Consider the following 18870-nt stretch of genomic DNA (forward strand, 5'->3'; position numbering starts at 1 on the left):
AAAGACCTTATAGGAGGCATCAAATCATATTCAAGGCACTTTGAAATGTTATATTAACACTTTTTCACACTACAGGTCTGACCCTCAGGGGGAAGGGGAAGGACATATCAGTTCTTTTATTGAAGGAGGGTTTGGAATCAGATATGTCTAATTCTAGGTCACTATTCTCCCATTTAGTTGAAGGGGGAGGGTCAAGCGTGCTTATAGTATATGAAATAAGCTTGAAAGGTAAGTCATACAAAATAAAAACTCACCAGATGGGGTTTGGAATATACAATCATATCCAGGAGGAATATCCTCTCCATGACTATAATACTTTCCTGGGAATATGATACAAATATCTGTAATAGGTACAGCATCATGATAATCTAAATCTTCATTTTTGTCACCTAAACGTTTCCTCATTGTACTGGATATTTAAATATGTAGAAACAAATTTATTCACTATTCATAAATTTACACATACTCCATTCACAGATTTAGATCTGATTCGCTGGCAAAGGTACCTGTCTTCACATACTGTGTATATTATACTTTGAGTGTTCACCTGGAAGAAAAATATAAACTATATAGTATTTTTGCATATATACTTAGCCTAATTTTTGGGGATGTGGCAAAAAAAAGCTGAGTATTTTACTACCCTTGTATTCTTATTAAATTCAATCTCTTCACAAACAGAAACAACTACTAATACCCAATCCCCAACAGAAAGGTACAAAAAACCCTTCTAGTGGAAGGTTATATAAAATAAAATATTTTGCTAATTTTTAGCTAACCGCAAAATAAAAAAATAAAAAGATAAATATCTCACTAACTCACTCTACAAAAAAAACTATTAAGCAATATGAACCATTATCTCTAAATTTACAGTTTTTTTACAAGATAGAAGATGAACACACCGCTCAATGCGCCTTTAACCACTGATTCCAAATATAAAAATCATTACTCTCATAAATCTATCAAGCCCCCTTCTAATAGGGCAAGGTATAGCCCTTGGCTATGTGAACTTTTCTTATTTTGCACCCCCCCCCCGCCCAAAAAAAAGGGGGGATGCATTTCCAAGTGTAGCAATTAGTATAATTGGAATCATCAGTATTGAAAGGAGCATTGAGGTGTTCATCATTAACATAACAAAGTAGAAAAAAAAATGTCAATCCACCCCATTACCTAACAGATACCTTTTCAATTTCATAGGCAGTGCGCTAGCGCTGCCAAAGTATAGAACGATGTGGGCACAAAGTGTTTTTTTTTCTTCATCCGGAAATTTCGTATCGAAGGAGTTGTCGTAGAAACTTCGAAAAGGACTCATTCGATTGTAAATTGGAGCGGCTATAGCCCTTTTTAATAGTCGAAAGTGATGGATGGGCAACTAGCCCCCCCCCACGCCCATCCTTCCCCCCAACATATTCAATCAAAATTTTGAGATAGCCATTTTGTTCAGCGTATTTGATTTCCAAATAGAAAATATTTTTTTGAGGAGGACACTCCCCCACAACCCTCGATGCAAGGGTTTTAAGTTATGCCCTGAGGGCATATAAGAGCGATGTTGGTACAATGTACTATGTATTATTTTTTTCCTTTAGAGCAGGGCACTTCATATGGAAGGGGTCGTCGTAGAAACTTCAAAAGGGGCTCATTCGATTGGAAATTGAGAGTTCTAGTGCCCTTTTTCATAGTCGAAAGTGATTGGAGGGCAACCAGCCCCCCCCCCACCCACGCCCAACATTTCCCCAAACACATCCAATCAAAATTTTGAGATAGCAATTTTGTTCAGCGTAGTTGATTTCCACAAGAAAACCTGTTTTTGAGGAGAACACTCCCCCAAAACCCTTAGGAAAAGGGTTCTAAGTTATACCCTGGGGGCATATAAGGTTTTTATAGAAGGCGTTGTCGTAGAAACTTCAAAACATGCTCATTCGATTGGAAATTCGAAGGGCTAGTACCCTTTTCAATAGTCGAATGGGTTTGGAGGGCCACTAGCCCCCCCCCCCGCCCATCATTCCCCCAAACACATCCAGTCAAAATTTTTAGATAGCCATTTTGTTCAGCGTAGTTGCTTTCCAGAGGGAAAATATGTTTTTGAGGAGGACACTCCCCCACAACCCTCAGGGCAAGGGTTTTAAGTTATGCCCAGGGGGCATATAAGGTTTTTATAGAAAGCGTTGTCGTAGAAACTTCAAAAAAGGCTCATTGGATTGGAAATTCAAAGAGCTAGTGCCCTTTTTAACAGTTAAAAGTCATTGGAGGGCACCCAGCCCCCCCCCACGCCCATCATTTCCCCGAACACATCCAATCAAAATTTTGAGGTAGCGATTTTGTTCAGCGTAGTTGATTTCCAGATAGAAAATATATTTTTGAGGAGGACACTCCCCCGCAGCCCTCAGGGCAAGAGTTTTAAGTTGTGCTTTGGGGGCGTATAAGGTTTTTAAAGAAGGTGTTGTCGTAGAAACTTCAAAAAAAGCTCATTCGATTGGAAATTCAAAGGGCCAGTGCCCTATGGAATAGTCGAAAGTGATTGGAGGGCAACTAGCCCCCCATGCCCATCATTCCCCCAAACACATCCAATAAAAATTTTGAGATGGCCGTTTTGTTCAGCGTAGTTGATTTCCAGATAGAAAATATATTTTTGAGGAGGACACTCCCCCACAACCCTCAGGGCAAAGGTTGTAAGTTATGTCCTGAGGGCATATAAGGTTTATATAGAAAGTTTTTGCGTCAATCATAGGCAGCACGATCGCGCTGCCTAAGTAAAGAACGAGGACACTCGATAACGAGACAAGAAACGGGGACTAAGTAAAGAGGAGGACAGTCCTCCACAACCCTCAGGGCAAGGGTTTTAAGTTATGCCCTGGGGGCATATAAGAACGAAGTTGGAACAATGTATTATTTATTAATTTTTTCCTTTAAAGCAGGGCACTTCGTATCGAAGAAGTTTGGAAGTTGTAGTTGCGACTAACACCCCTCTCACGCTCACCATTTCCCCAAACACATCCAATCAAAATTTTGAGATATCCATGCTGTTTAACGTAGTTGAAATTACTGGAAATTGGGTCTTAGAGGATGACAACCACCCTAACAGACCTTAGGGTAAGGGATGTAATCTATGCCCTGAGGGCATATAAGGTGTTTATAGAAAGCGCTGTCGTTTCCAAAAGGACTCATTCGTTTGTAATTTCGGCAAATTACATTAAGGATTGTAATTTCGATTGGAAATCGAAAGGCCTAGTGCCCTTTTTAACAGTCGCAAGTGATTGGAATGCTTGGCATTTTTATAGTAAAGATCGAAGTGGGTATGTTGTTGTTGTTGTTTAGACCAGGGCACTTCGTATCGAAGGAGTTGTCGTGGGAACTTCGAAAAGGGCTCATTCAGTTGAAAATAGACAGGGCTGATGCTCTTTTTAATAGTCAAAAGTAACTTGAGGGCAACTAATCCCCCTTCCACTCCAACCATCCCACCCCCGCCCACCCCCGCCCAACCTCCCATTTCTGCTCTTAAAATTTAACGAAATAAAAAAAGAGTAATTGTATCCAAACTATCAAATAAAGTAAACAGAACATTTTGTGAATGGTATCAATTTATGCATTTCAGGTCAACTAGAGGAGGTATGAAACTAAATTAAACAGCACTATTTGTGTCCAGATTTTTAAAAGGGTGTATGTTGTTAAAAATTTCTGAAAAATTTACTTTAGCATACAAAATAGCAGGCAATACTGTAAACTCTTAAAAACCGAAGAGATTTAAAGTGTTTTTTCTTTTTCCCTGAAAAGGCTATGTTAATATAAAACGAACAGAAATTAATTAAAAAAACTTTTTCCATAAAATAAGATTTTCAAAGAAAAGTAAAGAACTGCATTAAACAAAAAATGAGCAAAAATAATATCAAATAATCTGCCAAGCGTTAAATTACTACAAATCAGCATCGACAAATAAATGAAACCCAAAACGAACAGAAATTACAATAATTAACCGAGTCAAACTCAAAACGAGCATAAATTAACACAAGTTGGGCGCAAAACCCCAATGCCTTCCCAAGGCCAGAACAAAATATGGACTTTACTGAAAAAATACAAATGAATGAGCATTGTCAGTTTAATACACATATACTAATATTTAGTAATCAAAATTTTAATTTTATTTGATTTATTAAAGTTATAAAAGAAAAAACATTTATATTATTTTCAGTGGTTTTATTTCTGTTTGTGTTTATATTTCTCAAATTATAGAAATGACCGATCAAGTCAGAAGTTTGCGTCTGCTTGCTCGTCATTGTCGAAACTACTTGAAAGAATAGCTCTTACCCTCAAAGCTTGTGTTATTATGGGTGATTTTAATACGGACGTTAATGATAATACCATTGGTCACTCACAAATGTTAAATGCTACATTGCCGCAAAATTTCTATTGTCTACAGAAAATAGATCGTTTACCTATGTACATAACAGTGGTAGCACTTCGGATCTCGATTTCGTGTTTACTTACATGGGGGATCTCCAGCGGCAGATAGTTAATGTTTCTGACGACTTTCTTTTAAGTGACCATTCGGATCTTGAGTTTCGTCTACCACTCAGTTCTTTTGAGACATAAATTAAAAAAAAAAATTCCGAAAAATAAGTTTTTCAGAGAAAATTAAAGACCATTTTAAACTTGAGCTCAGGAGATACAAATACCTGTTAAAATTAAAACTCAAAACGACCAGAAATTACTATTAAATAATAAATGAAACCCATAACGAACAGAAATTAAATAAACAATCATAGCAAAAATGAAACTTAAATTGAATATACAAATCAAGTTTGAATCGAATAAAAATAACTACAAACAAGAGTTTGGGTATCGCCTCACTGCAGAAGCCTAAAACCTACTGCGTCATTGGTACCTTACTGAAAACTATATGAGTCTTGAACAGTCTTGGAGAGTATAAACAAAATCAAATTCAATACTAGTTATACAATTATATTATTTGCTGAAAGATCTATCGGTTTGAGATTTTTTTTTTTCACTGTAATTTTTATTTTCATTTTCAATGCTGTAAGAACTGTAAAAGAATAAATTTGTAATATACGAGTAATTCGTTTTCAGTGAAGCGCCAATGACGCAGAAGGGAGATATTTCCCCCTCCCCCGCTTCAATCAAATGAGCCCTCTCTGAAGTTTATACGAGAATCCCTTCCTGTCCCCGGGCCCTGGGGGGTTTTGTCGACGCCAGGTTTGTTACTTAACCTTTCAACTATTTTTAACAAAATAGTATTTTTAACCCTTGCATATAAAGCAGCTCTGGGGGAAAAATAATAAAAAATATTGAAGCTGTATAAAATTTATTCATTTATTTATGTTTGCACTGGTTATCTTTATGTTTGTAAGGTAGTAATTTTAATTTCTGTTCGTTCGGGGTTTTCGGCTTCTTCAATGAGGCGATACACAAACTCTTTCTTGTAGTTATTTTATTCGATTCAAACTACGTTTAATAAATTGTCTGTCTCAAAATTTTGATTGGATGTGTTTGGGGAAAAGTTCGGCGTGAGAGGGGAGTTAGTTGCCCTCAAATCACTTTCGACTGTTAAAAGGGTACTAGCCCTTTGAATTTCCAATTGAATGGGCCTTTTTTGAAGTTTGTATGACACTGCCTTCTATATAAACCTTACATGTCCCCCGGGTATAACTTAAAACCCTTGCCTTGAGCGTTGTGGGGGAGTGTCCTCGTCAAAAACATATTTTCTATCGAAAAATCAACTACGAGGACCAAAATGGCTGTCTCAAAATTTTGAGTGGATGTGTTTGGGGGAATGATGGGCATAGGGGGGCTCGTTGCCCTCCAATCACTATCGACAATTACAAATGACACTAACACTTTGAACTTCGAATCGAATGACCATTTTTCGAAGTTTCTACGACAACGCCTTCTATAAAAACCTTATATGCCCCCAGGGCATAACTTAAAACCCTTGCCCTAAGGGTTGTGGGCGAGTGTCCTCCTAAAAAACATATTTTCTATCTGGAAATCAACCCCGCGGAACAAAATGGCGAGCTCAAACTTGTGATTAGATGTGTTTGGGGGAATGAGTGGCTGGGCAGGGGGGGCTAGTTGCCCTCCAATCACTTTCGACCATTAAAAAGGGCACTAACCCTTTGAATTTCAAATCAAATGAGCTTTTTTAGAAGTTTATACGACAACACCTTCTATAAAAACCTTATATGCCCCCAGGGCATAACTTAAAACCCTTGCCCTGAGGGTTGTGGAAGATTGTCCTCCTCAAAAATAAATTTCCATTTGGAAATCAACTACGCTGAACACAATAGCTATCTCAAAATTTTGATTGGATATGTTTGGGGGAATGATGGGCATGGGGGGGGGCTAGTTGCCCTCCAATCACTTTCGACTATTAAAAAGAGCACTATCCCTTTGAATTTGCAATCGAATGTGCCTTTTTTGAAGTTTTTACGACAATGCCTTCTATAAAAACCTTATATGCCCCAGGGCACAACTTAAAACCCTTGCCCTGAGGGTCGGGGGGAGTTTCCTCCTCGCGTCATTGGTGCCTTACTGAAAACTATATGAGTCTTGAACAGTCTTGGAAAGTATAAACAAAATCAATACTAGATATGCAATGATATTTATTTCTGAAATAACTCTCGTTTCGAGATTTTTTTTTTTCACTGTAATTTTTATTTTAATTTTCAATACTGTTAGAAATGAGAATGAGTAAATCTGTAATATACAATTAATTACTTTTTAGTGAAGCGCAAAGTACAAAGAAGGCTTTAGGTTTTTACAGTTAAAGAAGGGGGAAGTATCCAAATTTTGTATGTAGTGAAACTATATTTGTCTTGACCAATCTTGGAAAGAACTAATAAATTCAAATGAATGTTTTATGTATAATGATATTAATTGCTGAAAGCTCATCAGTTCAAAATTTTCCTGTAATTTTAATATATATCTTCAATATTAAGTACAAAAGAAAACATTTGTAATATAATCCGTTTTCTTCTGAGCTCAAGTTTAAAATGGCCTTTACTTTTCTTTGAAAAACTTATTTTTCTGAAAGTTTTTTTAATGAATTTTTGTTCGTTTTTGATTGCAAAAAGTTTCAAATTTTTGTGGCATGGGGGGGGGGGGGAGTTGCTTAAGTTCCGATTATTATTTAATTTAAAAACGGATATATAAATTTAAATTTAAAAAGAATTAGACTTTTTTCAAATTATATAAGATTAACTCTTTGATAAAAACCTTATATATGAACACTAGACAGCTTGCATAACTTGTGAACAGCGCTTGACAGCAATGAATGAATTGAAAAAATAGCAAGTTTAATTAACGCAATCTTGCGTTAATTAACTAAATTACATTACTTTAGACTACGTTAGGGGGGACTCGTCCCTCCCATGGATCCGCCACTGCCTTACACTCTCTGCTTCTTTCCTTGTTAGGGAGGAGAGCAGATGGCTAATAGGTGTCTGTTAATACCAAAACATTCTAACTCTCATTGGGCCTTCAGGCATAAACAGAATTAGTTCAAAGGAAGGGGTGGGGAAAAAGGGCATGGGGAGGTTATTTGCCCTTCGATCAATTTTGACTCTTAAGTGCTGGACTAGAACTTCGAATTTCCAATCAAATGAGCCCTCTCTGAAGTTTATACGAGAATACCTTCCTGCCCCCGGGCCCTGGGGGGTTTTGTCGACGCCAGTTTTGTTACTTAACCTTTCAACTATTTTTAACAAAATGGTATTTTTAACCCTTGCATATAAAGCAGCTATGGGGGAAAAATCATAAAAAATATTGAAGCTATATAAGATTTATTCATTTATTTATGTTTGCACCGGTTATCTTTATGTTTGTAAGGTAGTAATTTTAATTTCTGTTCGTTCGGGGTTTTCGGCTTCTTCAGTGAGGCGATACCCAAACTCTAGCTTGTAGTTATTTTATTCGATTCAAACTACGTTTAATAAAATGGTTGTCTCAAAATTTTGATTGGATGTGTTTGGGGGAAAGGTGGGCGTGAGAGGGGAGTTAGTTGCCCTCAAATCACTTTCGACTGTTAAAAGGGTACTAGCCCTTTGAATTTCCAATCGAATGGGCCTTTTTTGAAGTTTGTAAGACACCGCCTTCTATGTAAACCTTATATGCCCCCAGGGTATAACTTAAAACCCTTGCCTTGAGGGTTGTGGGGGAGTGTCCTCGTCAAAAACATATTTTCTATCGAAAAATCAACTACGCGGAACAAAATGGCTGGCTCAAAATTTTGATTGGATGTGTTTGGGGGAATGATGGGCATAGGGGGGCTAGTTGCCCTCCAATCACTTTCGACTATTAAAAAGGACACTAACCCTTTGAACTTCCATTCGAATGACCCTTTTTTGAAGTTTCTACAACAACGCCTTCTATAAGAGCCTTATATGCCCCCAGGGCATAACTTAAAACCCTTGCCCTAAGGGTTGTGGGGGAGTGTCCTCCTAAAAAACATATTTTCTATATGGAAATGAAGTACGCTGAACAAAATGGCTATGTAAAAATTGTGATTGGTTGTGTTTGGGGGAATGAGTGGCGTGGGAAGGGGGGGGGCTAGTTGCCCTCCAATCACTTTCGAATATTAAAAAGGGCACTAGGCCTTTGAATTTCCAATCGAATGAGCTTTTTTGAAGTTTATACGACAACACCTTCTATAAAAACCTTATATGCCCCCAGGGCATAATTTAAAACCCTTGCCCTGAGGGTTGTGGGGGATTTTCTTCCTCAAAAAATTATTTTCTATTTGGAAATCAACTACGCTTAACAAAATGGCTCTCTCAAATTTTTGATTGGTGGTGTTGGGGGGAATGAGGAGCGTGGTGGGGGGGGGCTAGTTGCCCTCCAATCACTTTCGACTATTAAAAAGGGCACTATCCCTTTGAATTTCCAATCAAATGTGCCTTTTTTGAAGTTTCTACGACAATGCCTTCTATAAAAACCTTATATACCCCCATGGCATAACTTAAAAGCTGGACTAGAACTTCGAATTTCCAATCAAATGAGCCCTCTCTGAAATTTATACGAGAATCCCTTTTTACCCCCGGGCCCTGGGGGGTTTTGTTGACGCCAGTTTTGTTACTTAACCTTTCAACTATTTTTACTACTACTACTACTAACAACTCATCGCAGCACCAAGCCGCCTGAGGCCAGCACAGCTACGCACACTCCTCCTCCACCCCAATCTATTCAAAGCCTCCCTTTTTACACCCGCCCACGAAGTTCCCATTTCCTTTAAATCTGTCTTTATGACGTCCTCCCACACACGACGGGGACGACCTGCTTTCTGTTCAGCCCTAGATGATTGGCCGAAAAGAACGATCTTTGGCAGTCTGTCATCCTTCATCTGCACAACATGCCCTAACCACCTCAACCTTTCTTTCATTATAGACCTAGAAAGCGTTATTGAACCACAGTTTTCGTTTAGCATATGGTTTTAAATGCGGTCAGTCAGCCGGGTACCCAGAACAATCCTTAAGCAATTTCTCTGGAAAAAATCGAGCAAAGCTTCATTCGGTTTTCGGAGCGTCCATGCTTCAGAGCCATATTTGACGACTGTCATCACTGTAGCTTCTAATATTCTAATCTTGTTTTGTAGACTTATCTTCCTATTCTTCCAGACTTTTTTTAACTGTGAAAAAACACCCTGAGCCTTGGCTATTCTATTTTGAACATCTTCACTGCTCCCACCATCTTTACTAATAATACTACCAAGGTAAGTGAAACTGCCCACCTGATCAATCTTTTCATTACCAAACGTCACCTTTTCATCTTCACTTATTCCTAGCCTTAGTGACTTAGTCTTCCTAACATTAATTTTCAAACCAATTCTAGCACCCTGAACTCGCAAAACCTCTAAAACTTCATTCATTTTGCTCACACTTTCATCTAGGATGCTTAAATCATCAGCATAATCCAAGTCCAGGAGACTTTTTCCTCCCCATTTGATTCCGTGGTCTCCCATTGCCTTTCCTGTGCTCCTTAAAACAAAGTCCATCAAAATAATCCACATAAAGGGGGATAGAACACAACCTGCTTGACTCTTGATTTAATACGAAACCAGCTGATAACCTCACTTCCTACCTTAACCACAGCAGTGTTATTCTTGTACTTAGCACCAATCATTTTAATGTGTTTGTCTGGTATACAATACAAAAATAAAACCTTTACTAAAGCTCCTCTATCAACAGAATCGAACGCTTGCTCATAATGTATAAAACTGAGGAGCAAAGGTGTTTGAAAACTTAGGCACTTCTCAATTATTAACCTAAGAGTGAAAATTTGGTAAACACATCCTCTACCTTTTCTAAAACCTCACTTCTCTTCTCTTAAAACTTTGTCTACGTAAAGTATCAGTCTAAAAAGTATCATATTAGTAATCAATTTGCTACCTACATAGACAAAACTAATGACAAAATAATTAACAAACTCAATTTTATCCCCTTTCTTATTAAGTGGCTTAATTAAGGTTTTCCTAAAATCGTGAGGTACTTACCCTTTTTCAAAAATCATATTCATAATCTTCAATAACTTATTTCTAACCTCAGAGCCACCATATTTAAGAAACTCATTTACTACCCTATCAGCACCTGGAGCCTTATTATTCTTAAATCCTTTTAGTACTGTTTCTAATTCCTCCTCACAAAACAAATCTTCCTTCACATCCAAGGTAACACAAACTGTTTCATTTTCCTCTATATTTTTTCATGCAACTCTATCTCGGTTAAGGAAATTCTCAAAATGTTCGGCCGATCTTGCTTTAGCTTTTGCCTTATCGCTAATTGCCACCCCATTCCTATCTTTAACTGGGACAAGTCCAGATTGACTACTACCGCTCAATTTGTTAACGTGCCAGTACAATATTTTACTATTATGCCGTCTAGCTGCATCTTCTAAATCCTCGGCAATTTTATCCATGGCCTCCACTTCACACCTCCTTAGTTCATATTTCAATGCTTTCTCCACTTTCTTTACATTTCTTTTGTTTTCATGTGATCTATCACTCAGATAATTCTTGTACAAGTCCTTTCTCCTTTCTATTAAACTTAAAGCTTTTTCACTAATATTCTTAGCTGCAGTTCTAGCTTTCTTCCCTAATACACCTTCAGCAACTTCACAAATTATTTTTCTAAAATTATTCCAACCATCTTCCACATTATCAAATTTTAAACTCTCAAGTTTAGTATTCAACTGTTCCTGGAAAGTTTCTCTCAAATTCTCATCCTGGAGTCTACTAACATCATAACTTCCCGGGAGGTAATTACCCTTCCGATATTTCAGCTTTAAATTAACCCTTGACACTACTAGATGGTGATCTTTACTTTTAACATCAATAACAGCACTCCTATATACCCTAGTATCTTGTATTGATCCTGCCAGTCTTCGGTTTACTATAGCATAATCAATAACGTTTGCTGTCTTACCATCACGTTAATACCATGTTAGCTTATGAACCATTTTATGACCAAACACCGTATTGGTTATAACTAGATTGTTATACCTACAAAATTGAAAAAGTCTGTATCCATTACTGTTTTCTTTTCCTACGCCAAATTTACCTAAGCTGGGATACCATCTATCCTTATTTCTACCAACCTGGGCGTTAAAATCTCCCATCAATAACATCATATTTCTACCTGGGACCTTGTCTATTTGCTCCTGTAACTGTAAGTAAAATTCATCTGAGTCACTAGTATCTCCATCAGTCGGTTCTACAGGGGCGTATACTACTATAACTGATACCCTGAACTTTCTAGTCATAAAATGAGCAATTAGTATTCTATTATTAATACCTTCCCAGCCTAAACAAGACTTAGCAGGTTCCTTTTTCATCATGAGCCCTACTCCCTGTCTATGTAACCCATCCTTCCTGCCTGAGTAAACAAATTCTATATCACCTAATTTCATGCTTCCTACCCCTGGGATATGAGTTTCTGAAACTCCTAATAAATCCAGTTCGAATTGTCTGAATTCATTAGTCCAAATGTCGATATGATAGTAATTTTTTAATGTCGTAACATTCCAAGTTCCAATTTTCATGTTCTTTAAATCATTGAAATTATTTTCGCCTCAGGAAAAGCAATGATCCCGGATACCAGTGCAGAACGGGGATCACATATCTTCTCAAGTCTACACCGAAGTGCTTAAGCCGGCTTAGAACCGGAAAGCAAGAAGTCCCTGGGACTTCCAGTATGAATTGAGGCTTCGTGCAATCCTGGGTCCATCTTGGTCACAACATGGTTTTCAGCACTTGGCGATGCTCTTCTATCAACAAGAGTCGAAATCCTGCACAGACAATCTCAAGCCTATTACCTCCGACTCATTATATATTCATGCCTACAAATATTATGCTACTACGGGGAGGCAACCCGTAATAGATAAATTAGCTAGGAAGAGGTTTTTCAGCCCAAAGAAGCCCATCAAAACATACAAATCCCAGAAGAATTGTTGTCCATTAGTCAGATTTCCGTGTGAATGCTGTGTCGTTTACTAGGCTATAATTTCCTCGAGGGGTGCCACTCCCCAAGTGGGAATAGAGTTGACCGGACGGTCCCCAGTCTTGCAGTTACCCTGAGAAGGTCGAGGCAGCCCTTTGTAGAGGCCGTTGTCCATAGACCTGGATCTTAGGCCCTGCCGCAGTTGACCTCCTATAGAAGACCCTCTCGCGATGGTGTTCTGCGTTACCAAGCAATTTAACCCATTGCTGGGAGAAGGTTTGCAACTCATGGAACTTATGGATAAACCAGTGGGCCCTTTTGAGTGTACATTTGAGGGGCCTTCTTCCTCCTCCGCCTGTATTTATGACCCCGGGCAAGGGTGCCCCAGATTCTATTATGGACCCCCAGGGACAAGGTCCCCCCTTGGTCTAACAAAATGGTATTTTTAACCCTTGCGTATAAAGCAGCTCTGGGGGAAAAATAATAAAAAATATTGAAGCTATATAAGATTTATTCATTTATTTATGTTTGCACCGGTTATCTTTATGTTTGTAAGATAGTTAATTTTAATTTCTGTTCGTTCGTGGTTTTCGGCTTCTTCAGTGAGGCGATACCCAAACTCTTGCTTGTAGTTATTTTATTCGATTCAAACTACGTTTAATAAATTGGCTGTCCCAAAATTTTGATGGGATGTGTTTGGGGAAAAGTTCGGCGTGAGAGGGGAGTGAGTTGAGCTCAAATCACTTTCGACTGTTAAAAGGGTACTAGCCCTTTGAATTTCCAATTGAATGGGCCTTTTTGAAGTTTGTATGACACTGCCTTCTATATAAAACTTATATGTCCCCAGGGTATAACTTAAAACCCTTGCAATGAGCGTTGTAGGGGAATGTCCTCCTCAAAAACATATTTTCTATGTAAAAATCAACTACGCGGAACAAAATGGCTGTCTCACAATTTTGATTGGATGTGTTTGGGGGAATGATGGGCATGGGGGGGGGGGATAGTTGCCCTCCAATCACTTTCGACTATTAAAAATGACACTAAAACTTTCGATTTCCAATTGAATGGGCCCCCTTTGAAGTTTCTACGACGATCCCTTCCGTATGAAGTGCCTCTGGGAAAAAAACAATAATAATAAAACATTGGAGCCGTTTGGCCGTTCCTATAGGTAACGCTACAGCGTTGCCTCTGATATGCTCCTTTTAGACTAGGTTAAGTTAGGTTACGTATTTAATATATGCTATACTTTACCCCCCACCCTCCTAATGTGCAAATATATAGCCCAAATTTGCTTCTAAACTATTATATTTTCATCCTATTTTGTTTTATTTTATTAGCATTAACCAAACTTGACTTCTTGCGTGGGGTGCAGCTAACTGACAAGTACCCCAATAATTTTTAGAAACATGTTCGTAAACTTTTAGTTAGGCTCCTGTCGACTGGTATATATTTTGGGGCCCCATTAAAGGACTTATATTGAAAACTACAAATTTACCCATGTTTCCTTCTCAATAGCACGTAATCTAGGCCTTAGTGCTGGTTAAGAAGACGGTAAACACGCGATGAAGTTTGGTTAATGCAAATGAAATAAAACAAACTAGAATGAAAATATAATAGTTTAGAAACAAATTTCGGCTATATATTTGCGCATTAGGGGGTGGAGGTAAAGCATAGCATATATCAAATATGTAACTTAACCTAAGTATCTTTTTTTGGTACTCTTTCATTAGCTGGACTCTTTTTATATCTCAAGCTCGAGACACGTTGAAAACCCGTTTTTCAACGGGATGATACAAGACTCCGCTGTTGTATAACGTGGTTTTAATTGCATATACGATATTTACTGAAATGTTGTTTTTTTGGGGGCCGAGGTACCTAGGTTAGATTAGGTTAGGTCACGTATTTAATATATACTATGCTTTGCCCTCAACCCCCCCCCCCTTAATGTGTAAATAAATAGCTCAAATTTGTTTCTAAACTATTATATAGTCATCCTATTTTATTTTATTTCATTAGCATTAACCAAACTAGCACTATATAAAACTTAAACAGGAAACTTATAGCCCCCCCCCACCACTTTGGAAAATCACACTATGGCATAGGCAGTATTACCTCTTTTTTTTTTTTGTTTTGTTTTTTTTTTTTTTTTTTTTGGCTAGTAGGGCAAAAAAACATCATAGACTTGCATAAGGGCTCATTTGAAAACTAGGCTAACATATATATCTAAGCCTAGCCTAATTAGTTTTTGATTAATTTTTAATTTTACATCATTGGTCTAATCTAAAAACTAGGCTATAGGTTACCTTTTGGTAATTTATGGAAGATTACACTTTGAAAAAGGAACGGATGAGGTTCTGGCTCCTATGCTATACCCATTCCTTAGGTTTTCTTTCACCAAGCCTAACTCAACTACCTCCCAATATGGCAAAATATCCCAATATACAAAAAAATTATACCTCTTCACCACAATTTTATCCAAAATATCACCTTAGTAAACACAAAAGCAATAAAGAACACATCAAAATTCTCAGCTGACAATGCTAAACTGTACTGATTAAACAACTGAAATGATTCTTGTATATGTCGTTTAGCACATAATTTCCTCTCCTGGAGTAGCAACAGTTAAACATTAGGGTGTTTAATCCAACGCGTCAAAATGGAAATGTTTTATGAATAAATGGAAATATTTCAACCCAGCAAGATGTGAAAACAGTAACTGAAGGAAGATAAAACTATGCGACATTGCTTTAATTACAAGCCGTCTAATATTCCTACTGAATTATTAGAGAATACTTTGTCTTCAATATATATGATATTGGCCTAATAGGAAGTATTTCCAAATGGTATAAATCCTTTTATTTGGAATAAAAGTAAAAAATTTAACAGCTATAGCAGAATTTTTTTTTTGTCTCGGGGGTGGGGGTCCATTTCCCAATAGAAACTCATTAATTGAAATTTTGCTGTAAAACAAAGAACATGTAGTCTTCACGAACGTACGCAGGGGAGGGCCTACGGGCCCAGGCCCCCCCAAAATGTCACGATTTTTTTCATTTTCCCTCAGTTTTCCGTTTTTTATCACAGTCAATGGGTTTGAAGGATTTGGCCCCACTCCAAACAAATTGGACCCCCCCCCCCCCGAAACAAATTCCTGCATACGTGCCGTGTAGTCTTCAGTGTTAAGGATTTTGTACAATTTAACATATTTCGTCTTTTGAAAGAAAATGGAAGTTTTAGACGATCTACTGACACTGATAGTGACTGTATTAATAAACAACTATAAATTTTTACAATTTACAACTACTGCAATTGCAATAACAATTCGAAGAAAGGAAAAAAAAAATTAATAATCCCTGGGGAATATGTTGTTCAATTTTTGTTTCTTCTTTCTTTTTGTTTTGGGGGGGGGCATCCATTCCCCTATGAAAATGGGTTGAAAAGCGATTTGATGTAGAATAAAGTAGATTCAGTCTTCAATTTCAGTTTTTGTGTGCATTTTAACACGTTTCCCCTTTTAAGAGAGACGAGGGTATGTTGATTACGACCAGCTTCCTTAAAAATATTCGATCTTACTCTTCCCTAGTAAGACCCACAGCTCAGATATAAGTCTTAAAAATACGTCAAGTTCTGCCCATGTCGAGAATATACAGATGGTGTCTCATAGGTTGCCCTTATAGCAGGGTGGAGGGTGACTGGTGGGTGAGGGACGAATGCAGCCTAAAAATTTTTTCCCCATCCCCCCACCTTTGAAAAATAGTGTCTTTTAGTATTTTTTATTTAAAACTACCTTTTTTAGTATTTTCAGTAAAAAAAATCGAAAAAGCAACAAAATTCCTCTCCCTAAATATAAAAAAAATATTTTTGTCAACCACACCCATACATTGTCATAGATTGACGGCCCTGCTCTCAAGTAGCCAAAATAAAGCCAAATTCCAATATCTTTATTGTTCCGCGAAGAAAGGAAGACTGGGGGGTTTGCTGCCAAAAGACAACCCCATAGAATGCCGACAATATGAATATTATAAAACTCCATAATATCCTAAGACAAATAAAAGAAATTTTCCTGACAAGAAGATTACTGTCAAGCATATCTCCTCCTTCATATATTCTGGATTTATCTGCCGCACCCCAACACTGAGTCAGTATTTTACAGCCATGCCTATTTGTTTGTGAATTATACCTCATCCATGCCGGTTTAGACAAATTCATGGCACTGTTAAAATTTTGACTAAAGGATGGACAGATGTGGCCCTAAAGAGGGGAGAGGGAAAATGCCCATGGATCCACGTCTAAATTGGCCCTGCAAAACATTGTTTTGATAATACCAGGTTATTTTAAAAATATTCCGTGTCTAAAACATAAAAGGTGTTGTATATTTTTTCAGAATCGTTTCCCATTTACAAGGTCTTGCTACTTCAGATTTTAAAAACCATTTCCGACATATATGCCGATTACCACGAAATCTCAGAGTTATTTATATATATTAATATATATATATATATATATATATATATATATATATATATATATATATATATATATATATATATATATATATATATATATATATATATATATATATATATATATATATATATATATATATATATATATATATATATATATATATATATATATATATATATATATAATAATATATATATATATATAATATATATATATATATATATATATATATATATATATATATATATATATATAAAAAAATATATATATATATATATATATATATATATATATATATATATATATATATATATATATATATATATATATATATATATATATATATATATACATATATTTATTTTTGTCTGTGTCTTTATGTTGTTCTTTTCACTTTACTTATACTCCTTTTTAGTGCATTTTTGTCGTGTAGAGAGGGTAACAATAAATCATTATTATTATTTTATGCGCTACCACAAAGTAAATGAGATTTTCACAGAATTCAAAAGAAATTTTATCTATACACTCCAAAGGAAACGTTATGTATAGTAGCATTTACACTATCGGAAGGAAAAGTTTTACCAGCTCTTTGACACTAAAAAAATGACAATAGTCACATAATTGACAACATTGTATTATGTAGGCTTCAGAATGATTTGTTACATTTTTTCCCAGAGGAATGGTCTAAGGACCGACTTGGTACTCGTTTCCTTGACTGTATACCAAACAATAAGCTCTGCGAAAAAAAGTAGTCCTATTCCACTTTCTAGGGCTATAACGAATGAAATGTTTAGATACCTAAGCTGCTTTTTACGGATGAAGGATGCAGTATTAGGGTTAAAATGGGCTATAATGAAATACATAATAGAAATACATAATGGGCTACAATTAGATATAACAATTGACTATAGAGAAAAGAGTTTAAGATGTCAAGGCTGCTTTTTACGGATGAAGGATGCAGTATTAGGGTCATAATGGGCTATAATGATATATATATAATGGGTTATAATGAAATATAATAATGGGTTATAATGAAAGGAAAGTTAAGATTCGTCTCCAAATAGGGAGGGAACAGGTCATAAGAAAGGATTTAAATGAAAGTCGAAACTTCATGAAAAGGATATAAGGAGTTACTTGAAAGTAATTCACTCATTACGTAAAGAGTGACTTTCAATATAATAGCATAGAATATATTGAATATATTAGCATATATATATATATATATATATATATATATATATATATATATATATATATATATATATATATATATATATATATATATATATATATATATATATATATATATATATATATATATATATATATATATATATATATATATATATATATATATATATATATATATATATATATATATAGTTTCTTATTAATGCATCAAAAAAAGAATATATAGCTTATTTCTTCAGCATAGTTGTAAGACCCGATAACTATCTTTGGAGATAAAATGACCCCTACAGCACCTAGGAAAAGGTTTTAATGCTAAAAAATTCATCATTTATTTTATTTATTATTAGGACGTACGCATACACTTTTTGTGGGGGGAGGGGAGGACAACTTTTATGCCGGGAGAATTTTAAATATTTTCTAGGAGATGAAATTTTAAGAAGCAGTTTTACGCTGGGTGAATTTGCAAGCATTCATATACGAAATTTCTTTATATGTCTTGCCTTATCTTTGCCGATTTAATGTTACGCGTGAGGATGTTAAGGGTAATTGTCCAGGTTAAATCTTCGCCAGGATTTAATTGTCCACAAGGTATTTCTATGGGGAGGGGTATTTTTTGTCGTGACGGGCTTGTTTTTTTTGGGGCGGGGGGGAGTTTACTCCCCCCTCCATTCACTATATTCATTTATGTTATTTTACTTTGTTCATGGCCTTATATTTGGCTTTAAAATACACTTATTTGTCTATCTATCTAATATGCAGAATAGTTGTACCAAACACA

The sequence above is a fragment of the Artemia sp. Qi Xiang Cuo genome, chromosome 6 (assembly GCF_049724085.1).
Source record: "Artemia sp. Qi Xiang Cuo chromosome 6, ASM4972408v1, whole genome shotgun sequence".
NCBI lineage: Eukaryota > Metazoa > Arthropoda > Branchiopoda > Anostraca > Artemiidae > Artemia > Artemia sp. Qi Xiang Cuo.